The 17,672-nt window shown below is 36.9% G+C and overlaps 1 protein-coding gene across 3 annotated transcripts in view; it reads right to left on the reverse strand.

The window, feature by feature from the left end:
• STAU2 (staufen double-stranded RNA binding protein 2) overlaps positions 1-17,672 on the reverse strand; it is a 170,080-nt gene that overhangs the window by 43,147 nt on the left and 109,261 nt on the right. The gene's annotated exons all lie outside the window — the stretch shown is intronic.

Below are 17,672 nucleotides of genomic sequence, written 5' to 3' on the forward strand. Positions count from 1 at the left end.
GTCACTCAGTCATGAATCAGACTTGTCAATAGTTGCCTATTTTCTCAACAGGTGTCTCAATCACACGTCATAATCCTTCCCCCATAGGCTTCTGTTTAACAGAAATGGCTCTGGCACGGGACGCTGCTTTTCCTTATATGAGACATATATTGACTTCTTACTTAGCAACTCCCTCCTCCAGCCTCTGCTGAGCTTTGTGCTTGGTATAAACATGTCTCTCTGGCCTGTGTGAGCCAGCAGGGAAAGAACAGGGACTGTAACACAGGAGCGAGGAAGCTTTTAATCCTTTGTTATTGCTGCAGATAAGCACGGCAAACACCAAACCATCACTCGCTGCTCTGTAGATAATTATGAAGTGCTGTTACGATGAGGTACCTTTTGTGAATCCCTGTGCAATAATGCACTTGGTACTCAGACAGAAAAAGGCACCACTGACATAAAATATCTTATGCTGGCTAAAATTGTAGGGAAATGCTTCATAATAATTAAACAACAAAAAAAAAAAGAGTTTAAATTAAAAACCCAGGAAGCCACTTTCAAGTAGGTATTTTTAATGTACCTAACATTCAAGCATTACTTTTTACAGTAGTTTTTGTAATTAAATTAATTTCCCTAAGTTTTGAAATCCTAATTTCTTTTATAGGACACGTGCATTCAGGCAACTACAGAAGTAAATCAAGTCCTTTGTGTCCCAGATGTCAGAATCCAGAACAAATGCAAGTGTTCATAGAAAATTTTAAACTACAGTTTTTACCCTATTAAAAAGTGTTTATATCTATGCTTACCCCTACGCTCTTTGAGTCACATCAGTATTAAGCAAAACAACAAAGAGATTTAAAGAAACTTTGGTTGGCTTTTCTATCAAAAAGCAACAAACCAGTAAATATTCTACAACTCATTTTAAGCTTGCACAGATCATATAATTTCTAATGTATCACCAAACTACCCTGGGCTTCCTAGCCCTACCTTTGTTTTCTAATTTTACCTATTATATGTCTACAAAATACTGGTGAGCTAAAGCAATTTTCTGTATTTCTAGGCCAGTCTCTTCCTGTATCAATGGAAGAAGGGTGCTTGCAAAATAATGTGGGCTGGTTAGTAGCAGCATGCTTCACTTTTATAGTAACAGCTCCTGTAGAAACTACAGCTTCTACATGACTTGAAAATTAAACATAAAAGAAGATTTACAAAAAATATATATCAGCTTCCTGTAATGTTTTGAGATCATAAGCTCCCTCATATCATATTTTATTAAAATGTTCCATAAGGAAGGTAAACTCTCCAACTGTTAGACTGTATACAAGTTAATAATTTTGAAATATCTTTGAAATGCACGTCAAATGAAGTTAGACAGTAAAACTGGTGTAGTTTGATCATTCCAGCCATATGTCAAAATTCTTCCACATTGTTGGATAACATGAAAGTGCAGCACCAGCTTCTGTCACCCTCAATTTAAAAACTTTTGATATACTACCTCTGAGCATGGAGTTGTTTAAATACTATCTCTAACATCAGTAAACTGCATGTACCACCTGCACCATGACTTGAATTACTGAAACACAACACTACACAATTAAAGAGATCTTCTTAGATTTCAGCAGAAAAAACATTGTACTGGAGAAATTTATAGCAAAAGAAAATATTTAAAATGCATTTCAAACGTGAAATATAATTTGATTCTGTATCCGATGTATATTTCATACTGGAAACACCACAGTGACAAGGTATTTTAAGTATGTTGATAGAAACATACTGCGCCTGGTCTTGAAAATGCTATGTGAGTGATTTTACATACAAGTTATTCCTGTGAACTAATTTTAACTACTCACACAACTGCTTTGTAATGACATAGAAATTTTTGCAATTTCTGTCAGAATGAATATAAAATATATACACTACTTTCTATGTAGACAGACAGGCTGTCAGTATTTTTTTTTTTTTTGGTCTGGGGCAATTTGGAAGAACTACTCAAAGTCATAATTTTATTATATTCAACAATGTATAAGTATTTTGACATAGGATTGGATTAATAAGTTGGTTTCAACATCACTGCTCAAATGGATGCTGCTTCCTGCACATTTGTAGGAAAAATTGCATTTTGCAAGATGTCTTTTCTCTGTATTTTTTGACACTACATAAGGATATTATGCAAAGAGTATGCCAGATGATTATTTGGAGAACACAAATACATTCTCTGTAAATGCAACTTTTAATGACATTTACTTAGAAAACCTACTGGGCACTGATTGATTGATTCTGAATGGGAGTCCAGCCTCATACAAACCACATTCATCAAAAGCATCCTAATCATACCACCATGATAACATTTTGAACTTTACTTTCAGTAATTAAGGAATGGAATTCATGAAATAATCAAATTTAGGGGAAATTTACTCTTATTTTTCATTTATAAGGACCTACTTTCAACACAGATAAGGCATTCTTGCTGTATTCTCTGTATTCTCTGCTTTCTCCCAAGCAAAGAGTAAGAATTGATAAAAAGGGAGTAAACCCCTAACATTGACATATAAGCATTGTAAAATGGAGCTTTCAACGGGTAATCCACAATGATGCAAGTTCCATCTCATTCAGATGCAGATCATTTATTCCAGAAAAAGACAACATTAAAAAATTGATATCAAAAGTAAGGCAAAGGCTACAGCAGCAAATGCTTACGCACATGGCCAGAATGATATCAAGAAACAGGAAAGTGTTATTAGCAGTAGAGATAGCACTGATATACTAGAACTTGATCAAATTTAGCTCTAAGTTCTAAAATTTAAAAGGTATATTGAAAGACCAGATGTTTTCTGGGAAAAAAAAATAGGGCAAGGATGCAAAATCTTCCCTGTATTTGAAGACTAAGGACGCTTAAGTTATTCTGCTTATGAGACAAGGCAGGGGTAACCTGACAGTGGATCTGCAATACCTACAACATGAGAGATTTGCTGAGAGATGTCTTAAGGGTATCAAAGACAAAACCAAGGTCTTTAAGATTTAGAGGAAGATGAGATTGGAAGAAAGGTGCACAACTTTTCCCCAAAGTAAAGAGAAGTCATACTGAGATTTTTCTTTCTTCTGCCCGACAAGGAATGGAATGGAAACTTCAGATGCACACTCTGAAACACTGTTTTTAGTAAGATTCCAGAGCCAATGCACTGCACCAGTTACTCACACTGCCCAATTCACAACCTGAAAAGACATTCTGAATTCTTAATGTAACAGAAATCAAGGCATGGCACCTGGTTATACCACTTTTAGCTAGCAACTTGGCTTGTTTACCTCCTAATTTCTACTTGAAATGGAGAACATGACTGCAAATGCAGAAGTTCAAAACATAGAACACAGAATCTTTCTCTATCTGATAAAGACCATCCCCCTAAAAACTGCACTCATGATCAAACCATCAGTCAAATACCAGCCTTTGATTCTCTGGGCTGCTGCTCTCTCAATTGTGAATGATTTGTGATCTGGAACAAGGTTTTAGGAGGGAGGTCTAGGAGGGAAGTAAGAGGCATTACTCAAAACAAGACACTGCTCTTCAGGATACTACCCAGCCACATATCTCTTCTCAGGAAAAGGGGCATGAATTCCTGAGATTTCAACAATGAGCCTTTACTTTCCTATGCTTCTCATCACTTCTTTTCCTACTACTGTGAACAAAATTTTCCACTTCAGTCACTTTTGTCCAGCTGGAGGCAATGGGCATGCAAGTGCCAATGTTTTGTAAAACAAAATAGAAAGAGCAAAAGGGAGCTCAAAATACAAATTACTCATTCTACTATAACAATCATGAGACATCTGGAAACTGCAGCTTTCGCGCACCCTGGGCTTTAAAAAAGTAACTATAGGAACATCAGTTCTTAACATGACTGTGCTCAAAGATGTGGTAGTTTAGTCTCAAGCACTTAGAAAAGAGCCCAGCCAAATCAAAGATGGGATCCTAACCCCAGACGATGTAGCTGCATTTAGTATTTACCTCAGGTCAACCTCCACTCACACCAGTTGAACTTGCATTTTTGACTCTGTACCTTGCACAGACCAGTCATGGGGTCACCTAATGGAACACCTCATATGTAGACCTACTTGAGTACAGAAAGGTTTACAGGATCAGGATATTTAGTCAGAATTTCTTAAAGAACTAGTGTTTTAAAAGCTGTGTGTGCTCTTTGTTATAAATACTGTAGCATAAAGTATCTCAAATCAGAAGTCCAGAAGTAGAGGGTGTATTTGAAAGGTAGACTTAATTTTTCTCACGAGGCCTTGATTTGTATTTTAGACTTTGTTTCACAGTTTGTATTATTTTAAAGCCTCATGATTAACCTCTAACTTTATTAAAACTATTCAGATGAGTGCTACTACATTGTTACACATAGCACTCTCCTTAGGTTTGCTGAGGGAACGCATCTTGTCTAAATAACTAAGCAAGTGATGATAACCTTTGAAACAATTTCTGGCAGGCTGTTACATCAGACTGTTTCATACCTTCTCATGCTTTCTTTCATTAAAGAAAATCTTTCAGGCAAATAATATATTCTCTTTTTTATAATTGCATATATAACTTTAAAAAGCAACTTTTTGATTTAATCAAAAGTCTCTGGTACCTTTCAATCACTTCACTTTTTTGTCTGAAGCTGAAAGCTTATTGAAAAATAACAGTTTACTCCTTACCACTTTTCTCACTGTCATGATCTGAAACTAGATGTTCCTTAAGATTTTCCATAATTTTATCAAGTTCTATCCTTCCTGTTTTTTCAACTGGTTTCAGTACAGTTCTCTTCACTGCACTGCTTATTTTGTCACATTTCCCAAGTTTTACTAAACCCAGTGCTTGTTATATTGCTGTATGTTCTGGAGGCTATTGAGATATGAAGCGCTCTTGGCATGTTATTCTAAATCGCATATCTTGTACACAGAAAATAATCTGATTCTGGAGTTAACACTTAGCTTGCTACTTTTCCTTCCAGATGATATAAAGTATAACTGTGACATTTTATTTGGTCATTGGCTTAATGCAAGTTATTTGGGGCTTTGACAGGTAAATAAAACCCTGCTGTTTACTCATGACTTGCCAACACTGTTAGGATAGGAAGATGTATGTCTAAACATATTAAAACACAGATTCATAAGGCAGATGCCGTATGACCAATATGACCTAAAAAGTCAAAGTGTATATATGTAAGTGTATATATATCTTAGAGCAGTCATTTCTCTAGATGAAGAACTAAGACATATTGCACTGGAAAGGATTGTGTCGAGGGGTAAGTGTGGACCCACTGCCACGCTGCTCTGCTGACTCTCTGAGAAGCTGCTTTGCTTCTAAAACTTCAGTCATGAACTTCCTCAAAAGTGAAAGTTGCTTTCACCAAGCAGCTCTAGACATATTAAAGCTATCAGGTTTTGATTTTCTTTTTCATATTTCATTACAAGTCTGTTAAAACATTTGTCATAGAGCAAAACTGAGAGTCCGAACAGCAACATTTCTTTAAAATCCCAACTACTGTTCTTTGCTGAATGTTGTCTTGTATCACTTAACACTCAGAAACACTTTGACCTGAAGAGTGAACAAAGCCATCAAAAATAGGGAGGATTCAGCCAAGAGCTTTATTTTTCAGGACTATATACATACTTCTTTTATTCCGATTAAAAGTTGCAGCAAAACAAATTCTTTGAGAGAAGAGTACAAACTTTGACTCTTTCCATTTACATTTGTCTCAGGTGTTACCTTTTCTAAATGCAAAATAATTTATTTAAAATATAACTTTCCCTTTTATATGAAAAGATAATATATATTGTCCAAAACACAATTTCCTTACACTCTACTAAACACAGACAGGGACGGCTAGAGGCTACAAATCTTTAGGTTCTCCACTGATGCATAAACTAAACAAAAAAGACAACCTTACTTGTTTCAGAAAGCTTTATTAGAATAGGAATCTTTGAAGACAAACACAAAAGATTCTAATATGTTTAGATTTTATAATGTAAACAACTAATTTAATGCATCACTAATAATATACAATACTCACCATCTTGCAACATGAATGCAAGGAAGAAACTGATGTAATCTGTGAGATATTTCAAAATAATTAATTTGAGAATAAAAAAGAACTTTTATTGTGCAAACTCTCCTTGTTTGCCTTTTTTAAAAGGATCAGAAAACTGCAGCACTTGGACCTTTGTTAAATGAAGGTAACAAGACATCTTTTGAACTGGCCTCTAAATTAAGAACATGTAATTGCCTGAGAAAGGGTATTTGATCAAAAGGGTTTTAAGTGTTACTTATCAGGAGAGTTCCAAAAAACTCAAGATTCAGTTTATTTAAATGAGGGCCAAGAAACTTTCAAATTCTCTTAAAGTAGTTTGACATGTCTAAATTGTGTCTTTGCCAGCATGTCAGACTTCCTCGCTAGTATTTTCATTCTGTAAGGGCAAATGGGATTTTAAGCACTTCTGGATCAAGCCAATGTCTGATGCCTCCTTTTAATTTCCTTAACTCCCTCTCAAACCCACATCTTCTTGCTTAATTATTTTGCAGCTTATAAAATTATGGCAAACACTCCTTTGCCCTTTCTTTTTCCTACTGTTTTTCTCATGGACCATGATGACCCAAAAAAAAAAAAAAAAAAAGAAAAAAAAGAAGAAAAAGTTCTATACACTGAGCCTTTACTTTTTATTAAATTTGGAAGAATGATCCTGTTTTGTGGCATTCCAAAATCAAGCCCCAGGTTCTGCAGTATTATCTGCACTGATGAACTGAGGCACCCTGGGAAGCCCCACTCATAGGCACAAAGGTTCATGTATGCCCAGCTCCCCATTAAATGACTGATAGTGTATTATTATACCACTTCACATAAGTGACAATGGAGTATTGAATCATACACGACAACGTAAAAATCTCCTCAATTCATAATTTCATTCAGCATGCTGTGCTAGAAAAAACGACCCCAATTATTCAAAACAACGTTGAAGCAGAAACTATTTAGGAGGGAGTATGAAATAAGACTGACTTGCTGAACAGCCCAGTGTTTCGAAGAAATGTCTAAACAGGCATTCTATGACCTCACAAACCATCTAAAGTCTTTCCATTTGTGGGATAAGCCTTGTAACCAGTATCAGCAAAAGGTGTCATTTTTATCTAAGTGACTGAGATGTGGTGGGTACAGGGACTGCTCAGAGCTCCACTGCTATCAGCATAAGAGACTTGAGGCTTTGGCACTTGCCTTACTTTATCTACAGCCAATACAGGAGATTCAGCAACAGCAGCTGCCAAAATGTCCTTTATGAATCCATGCCATGCAACCAAGTTTTAAATATCCTGAAACACATGTAAAGCTCTTTTACAGACAGCTGAAGAGCTGCATGCTGAGGAAAGAAAGATCTTGTTTTGTCTGCAGGTTATGCTTAGAAGAAATACACAAGGCAAGAAGACAAAGACTTTCCAGCTACTGCTGGGGAACACAGTGACTTCTTCTCAACACGTCCTACTGCCTTAAATTGCCTTCATAGCCTGACCTGGCAGTCTCAGCTCCGGGTCCATGTGGCAACTTCCACCCAGAGGAGCACATGGCTGGAGGTTTGAACAATGCCGCCACCACCTGGATACCTACCCGAGGCAGGGATGGGGTTGGCTGTAGAGCAGAGCAAGCATATTCCTCCAGGAAACATTGGAAATACCTTGGAAAGAGCAGTTTTGCTTTGGCCAAATATGCTCCCAGACTCAGGATGGGTATTCTGCATTTTAAACTGTAAATACCTTTAGAAATTAGGAGTTATCTGCTATAGTTTCTTTAGCTTTGTCCACTTGTGGTGAAAACTGAAGGGGAAGAAGTATTGACCATCAAGTCCAGTATTGACTTGATGGTCAATATTGGACTGTGAAAAATCATAGCTTAAGTCTCTTTAATTCCCAGGAGGGTAAGAATCATTCTTTTCATTATTCAGATCAAAGGGGTTAATATCAAATGAGAATTCCACCAAACTTTTCTGCTCATGCAGCTCTATTGAGCAAACTGTTCATTGAGTCAAAAACAGGACTGCTCTGTGGTTACCACTTTGTGCTCCTGGGGCTGCCCAGCTGTGACTCTCTGTTGCATAAGAAGGGTTCCTAAAGAGGGTTCATGGTCCTGTGGGGACAAGCACAGACTAAAATTTACATCTTTTGCATCTTGCGTGAGAGTGTGAGCCCCTGAGCTTATTGGTAAAATAGTTCATCATCTTTCCCACCAGTTTTGTAAATCTCAGCCATTTTCTTCGTTTCACTACAAATGCCCAAGTACAAAATTAATTATTTTTTTTGGCTAGAAGCATTTCTTTCTTTATTTTGGACCAATTTGAACTGGTGGGGTTCTTTTGAGGGGATAAAGGATGAGAGAGGAGATTTTGGACTGTAAAATCAATTATTTGTACAGCCGTAAGGATCTGTGGAAAACTGGGTCTCACAGTCTCTCTAATGATGGGAAAGAAAAAGAATGAATATGAAGAAATATTGATAAAATTTAAAGTTTAACTTAAGAGTTCACTGCTTTGGTTTTGCTTGATACCTCCATTCTAGTGTTTATTATCTCAAGTCCTGGATCCCTGAGAGAGCGAATTACTTGGAAGCAGTCTTACATTTAGCATATGTGAAGGATCTAGCTGGAATGAAGCATTAGTATTGGAACAAAGGCAGTCTGTAAGGGCTATGAAATGGAGGGCACAAGTACATACAGAGCTTCTGGGGATACAGAAACTCCTGTATCTAGTAAGGACATTGCACATTTGATGCTTTGAAGAGAAGGTTGGTTGTTGACTCCTTTCTGTCTCAAACAGTGGGATGTTCTAACTCAATGATCTTAGAAACCCAATGTGACTACAAAAAACCTGTACAGGTAATGAGCTTGGAAGCAGACAGAAGAACTTGGATTTTATGCTAAATGAGCTATAGGAAAGAGCATAAACACCTTTTTCCCTTGAGATATCTGACACTTTCCATCATGGCATCAAATACAAGCATGTAAAAAAGAGAAGTGAAGTAATTTTCTCAGGTAAACCATTAGTCATCAAGCCAGGGTAAGTCTTCAGCTATTTTTGGTGGGGTATTTAAAAAAACTTCCAAGGAAGAAAGCACGGATGTCTAGGAACAGAGTTTAATCATAGTGCTCCTCAACATTGCTCCACAACTTTCTCGTGCTCATACTTACAAAATTACCTGTTACTAGTTACTAATTACTCATGATTCCTGACCTCATTTATTTCCCCTCAAGTCTATTGTCAGAGCATTTATTATGAGATTCTGGCTTCGTGAAATGAATCCTTGAAACAAAGGGATGTCGGATGTCATATTTAGTTTCTGCTTGTACTGTGTAGATCAAGGGGTTGTACGATGATTGTGCAAACCAGAAACGATGAAATTTCATTTGTGCTAGATGCATGCATAATGCCAGCCGTGGGATATTATTTCAAGAGAAGTAGAAAAATTAGGTGGCAAACAGAATTTTGGCAAAAGCATAGTTCTTCAGATGCCACATGTGCAAATCATTATTTTGTCTTGTAGAATGGTTAAGGAAATGTAACTTGAAATGCCAATTATATAATTAGGGTGTTAAGCAACTTCACTGAATGACAAGTGATTAAACACAAATCACCAAACAGACATAGCATTACTTTGAGTAGTGTGTGGAAAATGCCACAGAACAACACTAGCTAGCACTGGGTGGGCAACAAATTTCAGCATATATATTGATAATGTCTAAAATTGAGGTGTCTACAAAAGCTGGGCTTTGACTGAGTGTTAGTTTTAATTCATAACTTTGAAAGGTTTTACCAATGCTAGAAATTAAAATGGACAAAATTATTAAAATTAAAATGCTGCCTGTCAGGGGTTTAAATGAAAAACCTAGATCTTTTTCAAACCTAACTGCAAGACAAGCTACTTGGGGGTGGGTCTCCTTCCACTTGATTTTTGCCTCCATCTCTGTTACTAACTTTTGTCCAGTAGGTGTATGCCTATCCATTTTTAGCTGTTGAGTAGGAGAAGAACCTACCTCTGTTGTCTTCCCCGTGTTTTTCCCTGACAGGGAAAGATCTGTTAGATTTCTTGATAATACAAGTGGGCTGAATCTCCTGCTGAAGCGTGACAAGGCAGTAAACTGACATTTTTAGCTTTTCCAAACTTCTCCAATACCTTTCCCTTTTAAGCTTCTTCCCTTTCCTAACAGACACAGCAGCAAGAAAATTCAAGATTTTTACATTCCACCATTGTCCAACTGAGCCTTAAGTAACTGCAAAACAACCAAACCAGAAACAGATTGCAAACTTAGGATAGCGAACAGCTGGTCTGTGGTCCATGGAAGGTTGGCTCATTTTATGTTGTTAATGCCTTTCTTGCCACTTCCACATGTTACAGTGCACTGAAAGCTTGCTAAGGTATTTTAATGCAAGCAACTACTAAGGGTGCAGTTCCAAAACAGCTAAACTTCTGCAGGTCAGGTACAGCCCTGCTCTTCCTCCCTCCATGTGCCATTCCTGATCTCCTATTTGTGCCAGGTCATGCTACTGCACAGTGAACAGCTTTAAGGGTACTAAAGACAAACATTTCTACAAGAAATTAACTTCTCTGTACAGTTAATTTTTGCCTCATCCCCTTTAAAAGTCATTTTACAAGGTGGGTAAGCTGAGCCAACAGCATGCTGCTGTGGAAAGGGATGGTTCCTTCTCCTCTCCTCTTTGGTGGGCAATCCTGATGTCGCCCTTGTTTCAGCACTGGCATTCATCTAAGCCCCACTGGATCAGTTCAACTCAATGAGCTTGTTTACACCTAGCTCAGCAGTTTAGGAAGCAGCCAGGACTGGAGATAAAGTAAATGAGAAAGAACAACCAGGGCAGAGTGTCTCACCTTGAAGATACTCAAAAGCTGCCTCAACATGGCCTGGGCAGCCTGTTCTAGGTGGCCTTGCTTGAGCAGGGGCCTTGGACTAGGTGACTGCCAGAGGTCCCTTCCCACCTCAACCATTGTGTGATCCTGTGAACCTCAGGATTCTTGTGAAAACTCACCAATAGCAGTCAGGAGGATAGTTCACCTTTGTTCTCTTTTTCCAACAGTCCCAAAAACATACATGGTTTTTGTTTGTCATTAGTTATGAGCTACGTGCCAAGCATGTAAGATAGGCAGAGACTGCAACAGAAGCATTTCATACCCTGCTGACATTGCTGTGTAAACAAACATGCATACACAGAGCACTGAAAAATCCTATTATGCATCTTCAGCAAGAAGCAGTCACATTGGGAATCTACTCAGGAAACCCTGAATGAGAGGACTGAAAAAGTCTGGCAAGGAGATAGGCTTGCCTTGGTCTGCATTTTTTTCCCATTCAGCAGTTAATTAGTAACCCACTTTTTGAAAATTAAAGATTACACTTCCTGAGCAAATACAAGCATTTGATCTTGGGCTCATCAAGGAAAACTTTAGCAGCTGCCAGGGAAAAGCAAATGTTCTGTCACGTACATCCAGACTGACATAATGCGAAACAGAAGATGAAGAATACGGAGAGAATGTATCAGCACTTCCACACACAGTCGTGGGGAGCACAACAGATGAGGAAAAATATCAAATAGCAGACAACAATCCAGTGAGCCTAACTAAAACCTGATGGGATGACTCCTTACTGCAGCATCAACCTAAGAGACAGAACAGAAAAGTGAAACAAAGTGCTATATATCAAAAGTAGTTTAAATTTCTGTCCTACATGAACTGGTTCTTTTGGAGCATCGGGCACTCAGCTGTGGTCATGCTGACAACCCCCCCTTGAAGGAGAAGGAAACCTAGTTGTGTGAGATGTTTTCATAAGATCAGGAAAAAGTGTTGATGATGAAGGGCTGTAATGGAATTGCCAAACTTTGGGAAAACTGCTAGAAAATTTTTACTTATTAAAACTGAAGTTTTATCATTTTACAGAAGAAGACACCCTGAAGAAATGATAACTGCATTTACAATAAGTAAAGTAGATATAAGCTGACAAATGAAGCATATAACATCACCTAAGGGAAAAAAAAAAAAAGACAAAAAAAGGATACATGTATTTTTAAAGGAAACCTTGACATTTTTTGACCATGTCCAGGACATAAAAACCCACTGTGAAGTAAATCTCAACATCTAGAAAATACTGACTTCTCATTAAAAAAAAAAAAAAATTAATTGGTAATTTATGTAGCGTCCAGTAAATAATCTGGTTTTCTGACCTGGAAAGGTATCTTAACAAAAAACACAGTCCCATTTATCTTTTCTGGTTACAGCACTGGACAAATTCTTTTCCTCTGCATACTCAGTGACTACACCTTTAGTTATTTTGGCTTTTGTAAATTCCCTAGATGCTGCTTCCTGAGCATGATCTGCAAGCAATTCTGAGACCATAACAGAGATGTGGAGCTTCTTTTCAAAACTTAATGTTCCAAGCGCCTTCCCTTGAGCCTGTCACCCCTCTCTTTTGCTCCTTGAGAACTATTCCTGCCTGTCCTGTATTCAAATGCCACCAGGAGATGCTCACATCTGGGCATCCCCAGTCTCTGTTAACCCTGTCCAGAAATGCTTGTTTGCAGGCCAGCTATGATGGTTAGATACAGAGCATATTTCAGTTTGCTCGCCACTGCTGTCTGCCAAGTTTTCATCAGTGATTTCTGAAACTGCTGAGTGTGGCATCTTCCTTTCAGGACATCCTCTCCACATTGGGCTCTCTGATAAAGTCTATCTTATCAGTAGCTCTTCCACTTCTACAATTTCTGCCCCTGCTCATTCTCTTTCCAGTTATTTTTATACTTGAAAATAAAAGTGGTATTAGTGGTAGATTAAATATAACATTGAAAGTTTGGTATCTTCCTGTAAAATAAAAGTATTTAAAAATAAATTCTGTGCATTGCAAAGTGCAGAAGAGCTCTAAAGCTACAGTCTAATATACAACATAAATATAATGGATAACATTAAGAAAGCAAGGAATAAAAATATAGGCATAAAATGTTCATTAATATCACTTTAACAGCACAATTAGGTGAAGTAAACAGCTGAACTGAGTAATAAACAAATCTACAGTATTGCCAGCTCCAAAAAAACATGCATATGGTTAAAACCTCCAAAATCATCAAAAAGTATTAAAGCAATGAGACTTTAAGACAATGGACTGCTCTTTGATCTGCCTCCTGAAATTCAAGTAGAGAACTGGTCACTCCTCAATGAACATTAAGTTACTTGGAGTTAAAAATTCACTTGTTCAGGCAGAGTACTCTATGCAAGCATTCTGAATCTCAAAATGGGCCCAAGCTGTTCTTTCTCATCACTAGCACTGACTTTTAAGTAATTTTATTTTAAAATGAATGTTCATACTTTCAATTTGCCTGCTGTTCAGCAAGCCTTAAGAATGCACCCAAGATGTTTATTCTTTCACAGCTATGACAACCACAGGAGTGTGATACCCCAAAGCACTCAATCACTCAGAGCAGTAACATTCAGAAAAACAATTATTATAAAGCCACTAAAGATGGTAACATGGCAAGTTTCTAAAATATACATGTAAACATGGAAGCTGAGTTTGACATTGGCTTGTTCAAGGCATAGCAGAAGTATATCACTTCTAAGATTGAAAATATGTCACAGGCTGTCTTGTTTGACATAGGGCATCAAATTTAACCTAGCTACCATTATAGTGAATCCAGTGATATTTGTTGAGTGTATTTGTAACAACTTTAAGGTATTGACTAGAGTCCTCCAGGGAAAACAAATCTCCATTTCCTACAATTGCTAGCATTACGACTTCTAACTTACAGTTCTTAGTGTGACTGCACTCAAGAATTCAAAGAACTCTTCATGTGTCGCAGTTCACTAAAACTGGAAGATATTTATTTGTAGCAGTAACAAGAAATTCAGGTTTCAGTACTTTCCTTTTAATTTCAGGACTTTGAGATGTGGCAGTGCAGATGTCTTTTTTTGGTGGGGTTTTTGACCACCCCTTCTGCTTAGCTCTAACTTTATTACTCTTCTGTGGCCTTCAGACATTCACTGCCTCATTTCCCTGCACTTTCTTAGCTTTCTGCTTCATTCCAACTATTTTTGCTCATATAGCCTCCTATCTATGAATTTTTCCCTTTTCTGTCTCCTACTTTTCATATCTTTAATTTTCTCAGTGACATAAATAAAAAACTATCTGGACTTCCTTCTGTTACTTTGACTTTCAATTCATTCCCCAGCTTTACAATATATGCCTGAAGTCCATCATAAGCCCTGAGAATAGGTTGTCACTATTCCCACAGCAATGTAAAAAATGCCAGGCTTTACTACCATTAAGGAAAAATTCAGCTTTTATTGAGAAAATCAATAGAAAGTGGTGACTATTTTAAGTAATAGCTACTTGTAACTAAATTTTACTGAAAAAATACTTCCAAAGGATAGTTACCGTTAAGGAAAGAAAATTTTAGAGTTATAGTCAGGTAACGAGAAACAGAAAAAATAGAAAGAAATCATTTAGGAAAAAAAAAATTGTGAACCCCATTAAATTTTTATAAAAGAGGTTGGCATACCTGAGTGCAAAACCTAGCAAAACATGTAGCAGGATAGACTCCAGTGGTGCTTTAGGAATGTTCCCCGTTTTTTCTTTTTGTCAAAAGAAATATCAAAGATCAGCAATTGCTTCCACAATACTGCATCATGACCAAATGAGATATAGCTTGTCAATCAGACATTCGAAATACACACTAATTAGTGTACCACTATGGTATGTTTACATTAATCTGAAATTGCTCAGATGAAGTATGTGGGGAAAATATTTGAGCTCATTAAAATCACAAGCTAAACCAATCTAAAGAATGAAAACTCCCTACAGAGTACAGGAAAAGAGCAAGAGACTTGAAAAACTGCAGTGTCAAGTCTTGACATATTTGAAACAACCAGATAATGTACTTATGTAGGATTGTAACCACTTTGGTATCTGCTGGGTAACAAATCTCCCACTGGATATGAGTAGGGAGACACATTGCAAAAGACAAGTCCAATCTAAAAGCTATTCTATAGTGCTGGAGATGTCATTGGCAACATAGTTTTCTTTTTTTTTTTTCCTTTTAATTTCTATTTTTTTTATCAAATGCCATGTACCACAGTATCATGGTTCTTCTGCCACAGTATAGTGACAAACCTGTATATAGCTTTTTTATTAGATACTCTCACACAATACTTTTCACCCCCTTTCCACCAAAATATTCCAGAGTCTCATTCCTAAAGTGTTCCATAAAAAACCTCTAGAAATTATAGAATCAATATTTTAAAACAAATGTGAGAAAAATTATCTTCACAAGCACAGAAGCTGACAGTTCCTGATGTCAAACTATGCCAGGCCTCACTACTGAGGCAGAAATCACCATCCCTCCACTGAAATCACAGGCTTCCAAGTGATTAGCCCATCCTAATAGCCATAAAGTACCACAGACATGATTTAAAAGTAACAGATTACAAAAGTTAAAGAAGAATTTCTAAAGTTCAAGGTTTTTAGCACACAGTTATCTTGCACTTATTTAATTTGATCCTTAAATATGAAGTTCAGTTTGACAAAGGTGCAGCATTTCTGTCTCCTATTTTTAAAAGAAGAATAACTTTCTGTGAGTAAAATTGTAGGAAAAAAGGAAAAAATACCAAGCACACAGGAACAACAGAGAAAAGGGAAATTTTCTTTTAGTTAGTCCATTAATAGCCCTAATTTTGTCATTAATTTATTAATTCCAGTGCCTTGACTTGCTAATGATTATTTTTTTCTCTTTGTATTCAGGTGATGGAAAATGATACTTTAATCTAGCCGTGCTACCCCCTTATCAAACACAACCTGTCAATAGCATCCCTCTTCCCCAGAAAATGAAATTCCTTTGACAGTTAGGAACAGCGTGAGAAGAAATTTGTGCATCCTGTCCAGTGAATGGATCTATTTTGTGAGACACTGGTTGGCATTTGGCTTTCAGATTATTATTTTCTTTTGCTCTTGGCTCAGATGAAATCTTTGCACAAGTGATGTGGGTTCAGTAACACAACAACCACCCCACCATGCAATAACAAAACATTTATCTTTCCATTTTAAGAACCCTGTGGAAAATTACACAACTAAAACCAATTATGAACATTTTTTAAACTTCAAATTGAAACAAGATGAGAAAATTCCAGCTACATAATGGCCCAAGTAAACTTAATTCTACCTATTTGTGAATGTGCTATGTTACAATTTTTATCTATGTGATTTTATGCAATTTTTTTTCTTCTCGGAAGAATATCCTGTTTGGACCATAGAATGGGTACATTTGAGATGAAACTAATGCTGCACATAATTTGGAATTTCCTAATTTCTGGGTGCTTGATTTTGCAGGCTCAATACAACATTTTCATTTAGAGGTCTTAAATATATAATTATTCAGATGGCTTAAATGTGCTTTTTGCTTACAGAGTCTTTTTTCTGTTTACATATCATACTCTAGCCTAAATAAATGCTAAGACAAAGGCCAAGCTGGCTGGTAGCCCAGAATGTAGTTGTTACCAATTTGACAGGGACCACCTTAAATTCATTGAAATGTCTAAATATCATACTTGTGTTATAACGATATTTTAAAAGCCTATCTGTACTGAAAGAAAAATGGAACAGCTTTAGAGCAGCATAAACAAGTTGCTGGATGAAATGAGAAGTGAATGTCAAAGTATGGTCTGACTTACCACAGCTCTCCATTACTGTAAAACACCAAACACTTAAGGGCAGGAAGTATCCTCATGTTACCATGTAAATAACTAATGGCCTTAGTTTATGTTAACAACTAACTTAGGAACTTTCAATAAAAAACCCACCAAGCAAAAACATGGCTAAGAGTGTCTGAAACTTTTCCCCAAAAGTAGCTAATTCTGCTAATTCTTAAGGCAGCTTTCCTTTTTTTTTTTTTTTCTTAGAGAACCTTGCATAGAGTCTGATAAAATGTAGAGCAAATGTGAACACAGTACCATTTAAAGATAACCTGCAAAGGCAAGTAAACATGGCAATTTTTCTAATCTACTGAAGATATGAAAGGTGCAAGGCTTGGTTTAATGTTTTCTTCTGCTTGTTTCCGTTTTGCTTTTAATACTTTCAGAGTATCAAAGTCTTGTCTTGCTTTTATACGTATGAGTGTTGGAGGACAAGACAACAAGAATGGAAGTCCCCCTCAGTTCCCATCTGAAGCAACAGGGTGATAAATGATTAGCATTGAGACTTTTTTTTCTTCTGGCTTTTTGCCAGAAGTTTAAATTAAATGTTTTAGGAACAGCCAAACAAAATGAGAGTTTTACACAGTCTGATTAAAAATGCCTTTCTCCTCTCAATTGCCAGTTTAGTGTGACAGATGATGGCTGGAGATGATGGCTTCATCTCTGCTTTTCCAGCTACTCTTAATCTTCTAACAAAAATAGGATAGACAAGACCTGATACACACATAAAAGCAAATAAAACCTTTGCAGAAACCTTACATCCGACTTTAAAACCAAAGCAAGCTCTTCAGGCTTTCCTAATATATCTTAAAAATATGTAAAAGGCAATATAGTTCTGTCTCCTTTTCATTTCACTCTTTAGATCTAATCAGGATTTTAGTAAGGCAAGAGAGGCAAATCCCTGTGACAAGAACATGCCATACGAAAAGCACAAGATGTGTCG

This window comes from Vidua chalybeata, chromosome 1 (genome assembly GCF_026979565.1).
Source record: "Vidua chalybeata isolate OUT-0048 chromosome 1, bVidCha1 merged haplotype, whole genome shotgun sequence".
NCBI classification, from domain to species: domain Eukaryota; kingdom Metazoa; phylum Chordata; class Aves; order Passeriformes; family Viduidae; genus Vidua; species Vidua chalybeata.